Raw genomic sequence first — 14,433 nt, 5'->3', positions numbered from 1 at the left:
TAGGGTTTCGCAGGGATCGAATGAAGGGCAGAGCCACGGGTCGTAACACATCTGAAATGTACCGTCCACTGTTCAAAGTGCCGTCAGTGCGAACAAGAGATGACAGAGACGTGTAACCAATGACACCCCATACCATCACGCCGGGTGATACGCCAGTATGGCCATGACGAATACACGCTTCTAATGTGCGTTCGCCGCGATGTCGCCAAACACGGATGCGACCATCATGATGCTGTAAACAGAACCTGGATTCATCCGAAAAAATGACGTTTGCCATTCATGCACGCAGGTTCGTTGTTGAGTACAGCATCACAAGTGCTCCTGTCTGTGATGCAGCGTCAAGGGTAACCGCAGCCATGGTCTCCGAGCCGATAGTCCATGCTGCTGCAAACGTCGTCGAACTGTTCGTGCAGATGGTTGTTGTCTTGCAAACGTCCCCATTTGTTGACTCAGGGATCGAGACGTGGCTCCACGATCCGTTACAGCCATGCGGATAAGATGCCTGTCATCTCGACTGTTAGTGATACGAGGGCGTTGGGATCCAGCACGGCGTTCTGTATTACCCTCCTGAACCCACAGATTCCATATTCTGCTAACAGTCATTGGATCTCGACCAACGCGAGCAGCAATGTAGAGTTACCATAAACCGCAATCGCGATAGGCTACAATCCGACCTTTATCAAAGTCGGAAACGTGATGGTACGCATTTCTCCTCCTTACACGAGGCACCACAACAACGTTTCACCAGGCAACGCCGATCAACTGCTGTCTGTGTATGAGAAATCGGTTGGAAACTTTCCTCATGTCAGCACGTTGTAGGTGTCGCCACCGGCGCCAACCTTGTGTGAATTCTCTGAAAAGCTGATCGTTTGCGTATCACAGCATCTTCTTCCTGTCGGTTAAATTTCGCGTTTGTAGCACGTCATTTTCGTGGTGTAGCAATTTTAATGGCCAGTAGTGTATGTGTCCACAGGCAACCAACCGATAACGTAATGTATCCATTTCATGGCACGACTGCATCGGTCTGTCTCACTAACGCCAATGCGAAAAGTCGAACGTTGATTGGGAGAAGGCTATGAACATCTTGGTACCACGAGGACGCCACTTCCATCGGGAAAATAGGTAGGTTGACATTAGACCAAACAACCTTCAAATCTGTCTCTGGCGGCAGGGACTCCACTTAGGAAATGCGATTTGGAATCGCCCGGCGACATAACAGCATATTCACAGAGAGGTGCGATTGGGAAAGAATATCAACCCCCAAATAAACGGCATCAATGAAAAATTCGCGAATATTCCTTAATTTGTTATTTATCCTACCAACATCTACCGAAGGGTTAAGCTCGTAGGTCGGAGACAGACAAAAGGCGAGCTGTTGTGATTGGGGGTCGCGAAGAAGTGCGTAGAAGAAATAAAGCAGAAGCCTTGACCCGATCCCATCAGCTGGTGTCTCGCCATAGCCTCGTAGCGCACTCGAAAAAATAGCTTTTCGCCAGATGAACTTGCCCGATAATCTGTGTAACTTCGGGACATCCTTGCAGGAATTCCATCCTGCTGCCGACATGGTTGGCCGAGCGGTTCTAGGCGCTGCAGTCTGGAACCGCGCGACCGCTACGGTCTCAGGTTCGAATCCTGCCTCGGGCACGGATGTGTGTGATGTCCTTAGGATAGGTTTAAGTAGTTCTAAGTTCTAGGCCACTGATGACCTCAGAAGTTAAGTCCCATAGTGCTCAGAGCCCTTTTTTCCATCCTGCCTGTCCTAAGTTAAACAATTTCCCTCTGACATCACCATTTAAACAATTGTCACCCTGAGTTCTAGTTTATCCAGCACAAATATCATACAACACCACGTTACTTCAATTAATAAAAAAAAAAAAAAACCTTGAGCCTACTACCGAGCGAGGTGGCGCAGTGGTTAGCACACTGGACTCGCATTCGGGAGGACGACGGTTCAATCCCGTCTCCGGCCATCCTGATTTAGGTTTTCCGTGATTTCTCTAAATCGCTTCAGGCAAATGCCGGGATGGTTCCTTTGAAAGGGCACGGCCGATTTCCTTCCCCATCCTTCCCTCACCCGAGCTTGCGCTCCGTCTCTAATGACCTCGTTGTCGACGGGACGTTAAACACTAATCTCCTCCTCCTCCTCCTCCTGAGCCTACTTATTCCCCTAAACTAAAGTCCAAACTTTAAAATCGTGTACTGTGTAGTAGGAACAACTGAACCTTTATTTAACACCACACCAGGGAGAAGGGCCCTCCACATCCACCTCTTCTCCCCACACCTCCATAGTAAAACCTTTACCGACAACCGTGTAAAGTCCTGGTGGGACTGTGTGGCGGGTTGAGTTACACTGGGGCGGACTGTAAGACCCCAACTGCTACTGCTACTGAACTGTTATGTATGTGGCGGAACTATTGGCCTCATGGAAAAAGGGTGAAACGGCTAAGTCACGCAATTTGACTCTTAGCCTGATCACAAGGTGTGGCCATTAATTGCACACGTTGATCATGTAGGCTGACGTGAGGACCAATGAACTATACTTGACGGGATGTATCTGGAACATCTTAGGTGATTAGAAAGTTGACAGACAGGAATACAATTAAATACTTTGCTTTAATTCAGCATCAGCGGTGTACGTCGATCTTGACTTTGTACAATAATATTTACAAGTGCAGTTATAGACTGAACTGCGAATACTTATTGTAGTGGGCTGACAAGGCAGCCAGTCCACAGTGTCGGGTAACCGAAAGGCACGCGTACACACACGCCGACTGGCGTTAAGTCTGAAACAGGATACGTGATGAAAGCTATAAAGAAAAGAACGGAGCTTCTCGTATACTTAACTTTAATTCATTGTGGTACATTTCTCTTGACAATACAAGTGAGACTCTCTCCAGATATGGTTAATGGCGCCTTGCTAGGTCGTAGCCATAGACTTAGCTGAAGGCTATTCTAACTGTCTCTCGGCAATTGAGAGAAAGGCTTCGTACGTGTAGTCGCTAGCAATGTCGTCCGTACAACTGGAGCGAGTGCTAGTCCGTCTCTCTAGACCTGCCGTGTGGTGGCGCTCGGTCTACGATCACACAGTGGCGACACGCCTGTCCGACATGTACTAATGGACCGCGGCCGATTTAAAGCTACCACCAAGCAAGTGTGGTGTCTAGCGGTGACACCACACTTATTTATAATTCTGATTGCTCCACACATAATGATCAATTGTCAATGAATATACTGTATGTGGCGCCTGGCTAGGTCGTAGCTACTGACTTAGCTGAAGGCTATGCTAACTAGCGTCTCTGTAAATGAGATCTCTGAAGCTATAACAAGTGAACCATTCCTATTAAAGTCGGCTGTAGAACTGGGCAGTGCGCTAGCTTGTCTCGTAAGACCAGCCGAGTGGCGGCGCTCGGACGGCTAGCGTCGACAGTGGCGACTCGCGGGTCCGATGTGTACTGCCGGACCGCGGCCGATTTGAAGCCTACAACCTAGCAAGTGTGGTGCCTTGTGGTGACACCACAGATACAGACATTGTCTCTCTCTAGACATACCAGTCCAACACAACACCAACCAGGTAACGGGGAGGTGCATGAACATTGGCCTGTGACAACTAAATGCATAGGGACACTGTACACACACAACCGAGTCGTCAGCCTAACACAAATTGTGGAACAGCAGTCCCAAATTCTGCTGCCGGTATACTGTTTGTGATGACGCTACAGCCACAACCCAATGTGGCCTAAGTTAAAATGGCACGGGAAATTTGAAATGTAAGCACAATCGTTCTCCTGAGGTGGCAACTTGTATAGTCGTTCTGAAGGTGTGTGTGTGTGTGTGTGTGTGTGTGCTGTGGACAGCAGCTATGCCAATAATCAAGCTCATACAGACATTCAGAAATTTGAAAATTATATACTCTTGATCAGTACCAAGCACACTAAGAGGAAAACACGTCTTTACGAAGTGACAAGTCTAACATAACTATCAAAAACTTGTCAAATACATATTACAACAAAGTACAATAATTTTTATGAGGGTTATGCTCGATGCCCTACTTTTACACCACATCTCAAGATGAAAGAGCTGAACTGTCTTCAGTAGCAGAACCTATCGGCATCTAGCTGATGTAGGATGCAGTCGAAAGCCCACAGCACCAGTCATATAATAGAGTCCCTTGCGTTACCAGCAGTGGAGAAAGCATTGCGCTTCCATACATACACTTCAGTTACGTGATTCGTGTACTCTGGTGGCACTACAGGCCAGCTACTGACCAACAGCACGCCCCCTGCTGACCACTGTGTGCCTGCAGCCTAGCGTGGTAAATGAATCTAGTGCAGATGCGACCTCGGTTGTCATGCCTATTTCACAATCACTCCAAACAAACCTTTATAATTGATCATACTAGCGTGTTCTGTGCATCAGCATTAATCGACTAAAAATCTCTGCCTCTAGTTTTTGTTTGTTGCTGCTGTTCTTGTGCATAGACTGGTACGGACCACTCCCCTAGGCTTTGTGTCTGTGTCCATTCGTGTACGTATTTGGCTTGTGTTGTTGACACTTTCTTCTGTGTGTATGTCATCTCCTTGAGTGTCATCGTTTTCATTTCGCCGTCGCCACAGTGTTCAGCTATCGTCCCATCCCCGGAGCCGCCACCATCGTCGTCACCGCTGTCGCGGCAGCAGTCGTCTCTCAGCCTCCTTCGCCGCTGTCGCCGACACTGCGACGGCCACCGCTGCAGTCTACACGCCGCCAACGCCTCCCTCTTCACCCCCGCCGCCACTGCCGCATCCTCGACTGCTGTCATCACATCACACTGGACGTTTCTGTGGCCATCCCCCACCACCCTGGCGACGCTCCACACTGGTAATTGTCATCGACCTTCTGTCTCCTGTTGCCTTCGACCCACAATGGGTACTGCAGTCATTTCTGTCGTTTACACCACCCCCTCTTCTGTTCCTACTATCACTACATGGAGAACTTCCTCTGACTCGCCACCCTCCCCATCCAACAGTGTCGTCCCCATCTGTAGTTTCTTCCTTTTCCTACCTTGACCTTCCCACAACATCTTCCACATCTTCTACCACATCCTTTGCCTATCTCCCACTTCCAAATTTTCCCACACCAACCACCACCCCTACAACTCCAGCCAAAATAAGATCTCATCGAGCTAATGTTGCAACACCTGAAATCACATTACATCAATACGTGACTAAGCCTACTGCAAGGACCTGCACCACGCCACATCCTGTCTCATCCAATCCTCCAACCCCCCCCCCCCCCAAATTCCCACAATCACCAAAAAACCACAGAAGTGCCCTAAGAGACCTCACTACTAGCACCATAAACAAAAAACCACAAACAACTCCGCATCCTACCGAACATATGGACACCGCCCCCCTCCTCCCACTGCACGTTATCAACTAGCTGCTTCCACTTTCCTTCGCCCCAACCCTGACCCCAAATTCCTAAATGCCAAATCCCTCGCTCTAGAAATACATCATTCAAATCGTCCCCTGTCCTCATCATATCCATCAATCCTAACTTCCACTCCGACTTCCTCCTCTAAAACCCCACACATTGGTCCTCGTGCCTCACTCACTCCCTTTAGCACCACGTCCATATCCAAACAATACCAGTCTCCTCGGTATCCCTCCACCTTCACTGCCGTGATAGCGAATATTGGCCCTGAGATTATGGCAGAGGTGGCGGTTTCCAAACTCAACTCCAATTCTGCTTTAGACATCCATACAGTGACTGAGTTCCCACCTATCTCATTTTATTTTATTTACACGTCAAGTTCCGTAGGACCAAATTGAGGAGCGAATTTCCAAGGTCATGGAACTTGTAAGTTCATGATATTACAACATAAAAATAATAACAGATAAAAACAAAATATTTATGAACCCAAAAAAAGTCAAGCTATAAGTTTAAGTAAACGCATTCAACAATATAACATAAGAATCAGAATAATTTTTCAAGGAACTCCTCAACAAACAGAAGGATTGACCCATGAGGAAACTCTTCAGTTACGATTTGAAATCGCGTGGATTACTGCTAATATTTGTGAATTCTTGTGGTAGCTTACTGAAAATGGGTGCAGTAATATACTGCATACCTTTCTGGGAAAGAGTTAAGGAAGTCCGATCTAAATGCAGGTTGGATTTCTGCCGAATATTAACTGAATGAAAGCTGTTTATTCTTGGGAATAAGCTGATATTGTTAACAAGAAACGACATTAAAGAATATATATATTGAGAGGCCAATGTCACAATACCCAGACTCGTGAACAGGGGCCGACAAGAGGCTCGCGAACTTACACCACTTATTACCTGAACCGCTCGTTTCTGAGCCAATAATATCCTTTTAGAATCGGAAGAGTTACCCCAAAATATAATACCATACCTCATAAGCGAATGAAAATAAGCAAAGTAGACTAATTTTCATGTCGAACGATCACTCACTTCAGATACCGTTCGAATAGTAAAAATGGCAGCATTAAGTCTTTGAACAAGATCCTGAACATGGGGGTTACCACAGCAGTTTACTATCTATCTGAACACCTAGAAATTTGAACTGTTCAGTTTCACTAATCATTCTCAGTCTGTGAAATGAAAACGTCGGGTTTTGTTGAACTGTGTGTTAGAAACTGTAAAAACTGAGGCTTACTGACATTCAGCGTTAGTTTATTTTCTACAGTCCATGTACTTATGTCGTGGACTGCACTATTTGAAACCGAGCCAATGTTGCACACAACATCACTTACTACCAAGCTAGTGTCATCAGAAAACAGAAATATTTTAGAGTGACACGTAACACTAGAGGGCATATCATTTATATAAATAAGGAACAGGAGTGCCCCCCAACACAGATCCCTGGGGCACCCCCCGTTTGACCGTACCCCACTCAGACCCCACATCACAGACTTTCTCAACACTGTGAATAATGACCTTTAGCTGTCTGTTGCTAAAGTAAGAGGTGAACCAGTTGTGAGCTACTCCCCATATTCCGTAATGATCCAACTTCTGGAGAAATATTTTGTGGTCAACACAATCAAACGCCTTAGTTAAATCAAAAAATATGCCTAGCGTTCTACATCTTTTGTTTAACCCATCCAGTATCTAACAGAGAAAAGAGAATATAGCATTTTCAGTTGTTAAACGTCTTCTAAAGCCTAACTAAACTTTTGACAGCAAATGATGTGATATAAAATGATCAATTATCCTTACATACAGAGCCTTTTCAAAAACTTTAGCATAGACTGATGTCATAGAAATAGGTCTAAAATTGTCTACATTATCCCTTTCTCCTTTTTTATAACACGGCTTTACTACCAAGTACTTTAATCGTTCAGGAAACTGACCATTCCTAAAGAAAAAAATACAAATATGGCTTAATACAGGGCTAACATGTGCAGCACATTAGTTTTATATTCTGATAGGCATTCCATTATATCCATGAGAGTCCTTAGTCTACAGTGATTTAATTATTGACTCAGTCTCCCGCTTGTCTGCATCACAGAGGAGTATTTCAGACATCAACCTCGGAAAGGTATTTGCCAAGAGAGATATATGAGTCCCTGTAGAAACTAAATTTTTATTTAATTCACCAGCAATGCTCAGAAATAGATTGTTAAATACTGTACGTATGTCTGATTTATCAGTAACAGAAATCTTTTTGCTATACACTGACTTTATATCGTCGACCTTGTGCTGCTGACCAGACACTTCCTTCTCAACTGACCCTATGGTTTTAATTTTATCCTGTGAATTAGCTATTCTATTTGCATACCACATACTCTTTGCCTTCCTAATAACATTTTAAGCACCTTACAGTACTGTTTGTAATGGGCTACTGTAGCTCGATTGTGACTACTTCTAACATTTTGATATAATTCCCGCTTCGTTCTACATGATATCCTTGTCCCATTAGTCAACCACCCAGACTGTCTTTTACTGCTAGTACCCCGTTTAGAACGTTCTAATGGAAAACAACTCTCAAAGAGTATGAGAAATGTGTTATGGAAAGCATTATATTTGTCATCTATGTTACCGGAACTATAAACATCCTGCATCTCTTGTTCATTAACGAGGTTCAAAAAACTCTCTATTGCCGTTGGATTAGCTTTCCTACATAGTTTGTAAATATTTGTGACATTAGTCCGCCCCCGGTAGCTGAGTGGTCAGCGCGACAGACTGTCAATCCTAAGGGCCCGGGTTCGCTTCCCGGCTGGGTCGGAGATTTTCTCCGCTCAGGGACTGGCTGTTGTGTTGTGTTGTTCTTATCATCATCATTCCATCCCCATCGACGCGCAAGTCGCCGAAGTGGCGTCACATTGAAAGACTTGCACCAGGTGAGCGGTCTATCCGACGGGAGGCCCTCGTCACACGCCATTATTATTATTATGTGACATTTGTTTGAGTACAAAAGCGTTTTAGTGTTAAAATTTCTGCATCATGGTCTGAAGGGCCATTCATGTTTTTACTAACCGAGTGCTCATCTAGTAATGAAGAATGAATAAAAATATTATCTATGGTTGTGTTACTGTTCTCCTGCACCCTACTTGGAAAAAACACAGTCTGCATCAGATCATATGAATTTAGGAGATCTACCAACATCCTTTTTCTTGCACAATCATATTCAAAATTAATATTCAAAGCTACCACATATAACTAAATTGTGGTACTTCCTATGAAGTGAATCAAGAACCCTCTCTAGCTTGAGCAGAAATGCTCTGAAGTCAGAGTTAGGGTCCTATTAACAACAACAATTAGAAGTTTAGTGTCACTAAATTCTCATGCGAGTCTTCACAAAGACTGCCCCTTCCATCAAGCACCCCTTCACAGAGGGATCCCTGATTTACAACTGGTGGCATAAAATCAAACCCACGAAATCCCTCCCCCCAGTCCTACCATTGCCAAAAACGCCTTGTTTACAATGACCACCTCACTCCCGATTGTAAAATACCCTCACCTGTCCTCTCTGTAAGGACTCCCACTTCCTCAAATTATGTCCCAATCTCAACTCCCCACCCACCTGCAACAGCTGCAATGATATTCATCCTACCTACTAGGCCAAATGCAAGGCTAAACCCCAATCTATAAAAGCAGAATTAACAGTACCCATACGTCCCATTGATCGCCCTATCTATTCCAATAACTCACTCTTTCCAACTCCTACTGCCAAAGACATCATCAGATTCCTTACTATTGTTCTTCAAAATATCTTCCAACCACAGCATACCTTACAACAAATTTCTCTTGCCACCCACTCTGTTTTCCAGCTCAGTATCCAAGCCACTTACTCCCAAAACCAAGTCCACTTCGTTTTCACCTGTTTCAACACCCTTGTTTAAACCTCCCCAACCCCTCACTCACACAACCCACTCCCTAAGTTCCCATCATGGTACAACAGCAATACAGAATCTTATACCACAACATCCACTCTGTACCCATGAACAAACCCCTTTTCATGCATACCCTGTCCCAACACAATGTCCATACCTTCATCTTATTGACACATTTCTCCAACCATATCCCACCATCCGAATTTCTCCCTGTATCCTCCACTATACAGACAATCCCCTTCCCCAAGCCAGAGTTGGAGATGCAATCGGCCACCACAAAAACATCCTCGCTCGGCCACAACCCACGCATTCATAAACTGTATACTCGAGTTCTGTAAAGTGTAAATAACGACGTCCTCGAAAAATATAATATTTGTACTGTAATTAACTTTAAGCGGAAGATTCCTTTTAATAGTTAATCTCATTCATGAGATGTACCATCTTGAGTGTGTATTATTTAGATCGCGTTATTGAAAGTCACAATAACTGCATTTTAAAAGTAATTTAAGCTACAAAACTAAACACTGTGAGCTTCGATGCGACCACATGAAAAGAAGTAAGATGACACTAACGACATTTTGACTATGTTGTTAGTGTTCTTCTGTGAGTTTAGCGTCTTCTGTGGAGTTAGATAGTCATGTGGTGTTTTGTAATAACGAAGCTTAGGATGGAAACATTACATTTTAAAAATCAGGGAAGATAGGTAGGCTTTTTATTTAATAACAGAAAGAAAGTTAATTGTGATTTCACGCACCTGCTGTTATTATTGCCCAGTGCCCAGTACAGTTCCAATTAATGTTAAGTTAAACTTTCAAAATTTCTTTCGCGGTCATTAAGTGGTACTCTAACATCGAAATCCTATCATCAATATTGGTATACTTTCAATGTGACAGGTATAATTCCCGTAATAAACAAAAACAAAGTACATCGGAGGGTCTACTGCTGGTTATGGGAGCTTGCAGGGACGTGGAGGAGACAGATTAGGACTGCTATGCGCATTCGGCGGGGATAAGAGGAGAACAGAGCGGAAAAGAAGGGAAACAGAGGAGGGGAAAAAGACTGATGGGTACGCTGGTGAAATAGACGGTTGTGTAGTGCTGGAGTGGGAACAGGGAAGAGGACTGGTGGGTGAGGGTTAGACACTAGTCAAGTTTGTGGCCAAGGGGTTTGTTGGAATGCAACATATATTACAGGGTAAGTTCGCACCTGCACAATACAGAAAAGCTGGTGTTGGTAGGAAGGATCCAGACGGAGCAGGCTATGAAGCAGTCATTGAAGTGAAGCACCTTATGTTAGGTAGCACGTTCAGCAACTGGGTGGTCCAGCGGTCTCTTAGCCACAGTTTGTCAGTGGCCATCCATATGGACAGACACCTTGTTGGTTGCCATGCCCACATAGAAAGCAGCACAGTGGTTGCAGCTTAGTTAATGGATCACATGACTATTTTCACAGGTACCCCTGCCTTTGATGGGATAGAGGACACCTGTGAACAGACTAGTTGGATGTTACTGGGAAGCTGTATGGGACAGAATGTATGAGCCCTGAGGCAAGGGGAAGGAGCAGGAGTCGAGGAATGATAAGGATTTTGTGTAAGTTTGATGGGTGGCAGAATACCATAGTGGGAGGTGTAAGAAGGATAGTGAGTACGATATTCCTCATTTCAGACCATGGCGAGAGGCAGGTGAAACCCTGGCGAAAAATGTGTTACAGTTGCTCCATTCCTGGGTTGTACTGAGTCACGAGGGGAGTGGTGTTTTGTGTTCAGATGGTGGGAATGTGGGAAGTCGTAGGTGACTGGTGAGACAAGACATGAGATATCTGTTTCTGTACAAGGTTGGGAGGATAATTTCGGTCTGTGAAGGCCTCACTGAGACCCTTGGTGCATTTGGAGAGGGACTGCTCGTCACTACAGATATGATGGCCATGTGTGGCTGGTTTTTATCTAAGGGACTTCTTGGTATGGAATGGGTGGCAGCTGTAAGATTAGAGGTTTTGCTGGTCCTTGGTGGGTTGGATATGGACGGAGGTACAGACATAGCCATGACTGAGGCGGAGGTCAACATCGAGGAAGGTGGCTTGCTGGGTTGAGCACGACCAGATGAAGCGAATAATGGAGAAGTGTTGAGGCTCTGCAGGAATGTGGATAGGCTATCCTCACCCTCAGTCCAGATCACGAAAATTTCACCAACGAATCTGAACCAGGATGAGGTTTGGGATCTGGGTGGCTAGAAAGGATATCTCTAGATGGTCCATGAATAGTTTGCTATAGAATGGTGCTATACTGTTGCACATCCCCGTACCATGAATTTTTTAGTGGATGAAGACTTCAAAGTTGACTTAATTGTGTGTGAGAAATGGATATTTTTTGTCAAGGTGACCAAGAAGACAGTTGTTGGTTTGGAGCCAGTCTGGCATTGGGATGAGTATGTTCAACAGCAGCAAAGCAATAGGCTTAGGGATATTAGTGTAGAGGGAAGTGGAAACAATAGCAAGAGAGTTGGTGGAGGAGATGGTTGGTGTCTTTTAGATAGGAAAGTAGGTTACATGGAATAAGCTGACGGTGTTGGTCAATGAGAGCAGAGAGTCTCTCAGTAGGGGCACAGTAAAACATCGCAGTGGGGCAGCCTGAGTGGTTGAGTTTATGGATTTTAGGAAGCATCTAGAAGATATGAGTGAAGGGAATGAAGAAGTGAGGAGATAGGTAGACTCAGGGGAGAAGTTATGAGATGGGCCTTGTGAGTTAACGAGCATTTCGCTCTTATTTAAGTATAGGGCCGAAAGAGTCAACCTTCAGGAATTGTGAAACGAACCCTGTCGTCCAGGACCGGATGCACAAAGGCTGTCTATTCACGACGAGGTGGGGAAACTCACAGGCGTCTATTGTTTATTGAGGCCAAGCGCTGTAGTGTGCGAGTGAGACAGACGAGAACCTACGTCATTGGGAAACCCAGTAAAAGGCTTTTGTGGCCAAGGAGACGTAGGAGTGTTAAATATGGTGGACCTAAGTTGGGTCATAAAGGGAAACATTTATGAAAACTATTTAATTCTGTAGTAGTGCAGGGAATCAAACCACAGTAATTTTAATCTCCCATCCTCCATACTTTTCATGGTGACCCAAATAAAACTTGAGTATTGGTCACATCTATAAGAGTTTAGGACTTGCTGTTAAAGCGATATTAACAAGTTTTGTAACAAAGACCTTAATGCTAAAAAATCTGAACGCTTTGGTCGATCTTAGCGATCGACATTTCGTACAGAAGCGCATCATTAAAATGACAAATGTTGTAAATATCAACTCTGTAACTTTATTTGTTTAAAAAATATAGCAAATTTAAATTATCAGTATTTTCAGTTAAGCATCAGATCATCATTTCCTCCACACAAAACACATTGAAAGATGATAGCATGACACCTTATTGAATCATTAGGTAATAGAATATTTGTTGTAAAGTTTAGTGCATAACAGTTTGTTTTGTTCTTTGTGTATTTATCAGAAAGCACATTGGTGCAAGGCTACTGGCCGTGGCATCCAAAGCTAAGAAGGAAATTGTATTGGTTTTATGTACAAGAACTTAACGTTTATTATGTAATGGATATTATTGTTACTTTATATAGAATGTGAAAGTGGTTCAAAAAAATGGTTCAAATGGCTCTGAGCACTATGGGACTCAACTGCTGAGGTCATTAGTCCCCTAGAACTTAGAACTAGTTAAACCCAACTAACCTAAGGACATCACAAACATCCATGCCCGAAGCAGGATTCGAACCTGCGACCGTAGCGGTCTTGCGGTTCCAGACTGCAGCGCCTTTAACCGCACGGCCACTTCGGCCGGCGAAAGTGGTCAAGCTTTGATTATTTAAATATGTTAAAATGTAAAATAATGTAGAATAAGTTATAGCCAATCAGATGGACAGCTTCAGGAAAGGAAACTGGCCTAGTCAGTTGAGAGAGGATATTCGGAGCGCGGGAAACGCAGCCGCGGACGGACAGAGAGGCAGTTCTGGTCGAGACACCAAAGGGGACAGTTCTGGTCTAGACACCAAAGGGGACAGTTCGGATTGAGACGCGAAAGCGGACAGTGGGTCTTTAGGCAGCTAGGAAGTGAAACGAATTAGAAAATACCGCGTTGTGTGGTATCGCAGGACTTAGTCTCTGAGTGGTGAGCAGCCGCGCGCTTGGTCTGAACTCCAGCGTTTCGCGTAGATAACTTGTATTTCGCGATGAGATTGTGAATGATCGAACTGTGTCAAATGGATACGTACTCAACTGTAACAGTAACTCTAAATACGGTCACTTTTGCTATTAGTTTGCTTTCTGAATAAACATTCTTCTAACTAAATCGTAACTGTGTGGCCTACATCAATTATGGGTCGTTAATTTAGTTCCCGATATTATTATTACTGTTATTGTATGATACGTTAACTTTGTATTTCGCAAACTTGCCATCAGCCAGACAATTTAACCAAAGGGTCACAAGTGTCTGATTTAGGGCGTGTAACGCGACACGTGCGGTGCAGCCCCTAGACGAGTTTGAGCCACGACATTTCGACGAAGAGGAGCCGCATGTGAGCCCGAACATCTTTGGGATGTTAGTTCGTAATTGGGGGCTCGGCCGGGATTGCAACTTGTAAAGTGTTAGTTGAGGAATAAGAATCTTGGATTTTGAAAATTGTTAGTTGCGGAATATGAACTCTGGAAAGTTTAGAATTGAATTTTAATTCTGCAAAGTGTTCCCAAAAGTATTATTTGAACTTCGATAGGAAGGACCTCTCGCAAAAGTTAAATGTGAGTGTGGTGTCACCGCTAGACACCACACTTGCTAGGTGGTAGATTTAAATCGGCCGCGGTCCATTAGTACACTCTTTGACATAAAACTTGACCGGCGGCCGGCCGCTTCAGAGGCTAAGTCCGCGCCGATCGCGACATGGGACAAAAAAACTGGCCAACTCGCTAATTCTCTAAGTCCGGTTATCTGCACAATCTGGCAACACTGTAGACTGCGGCACTTCCTGGAGGAAAACTTGTCCCATGATAGAGAAACTCTAGGCTGATTACGCCTGTGGTCTAGCGGTAGCGTGCGTTGTTTCTGTTCATA

Source organism: Schistocerca nitens, chromosome 3 (genome assembly GCF_023898315.1).
Source record: "Schistocerca nitens isolate TAMUIC-IGC-003100 chromosome 3, iqSchNite1.1, whole genome shotgun sequence".
Classification (NCBI taxonomy): Eukaryota; Metazoa; Arthropoda; class Insecta; order Orthoptera; family Acrididae; genus Schistocerca; species Schistocerca nitens.
The sequence above is the reverse complement of the archived record's forward strand: the minus strand, read 5'-3'. Positions refer to the sequence as shown.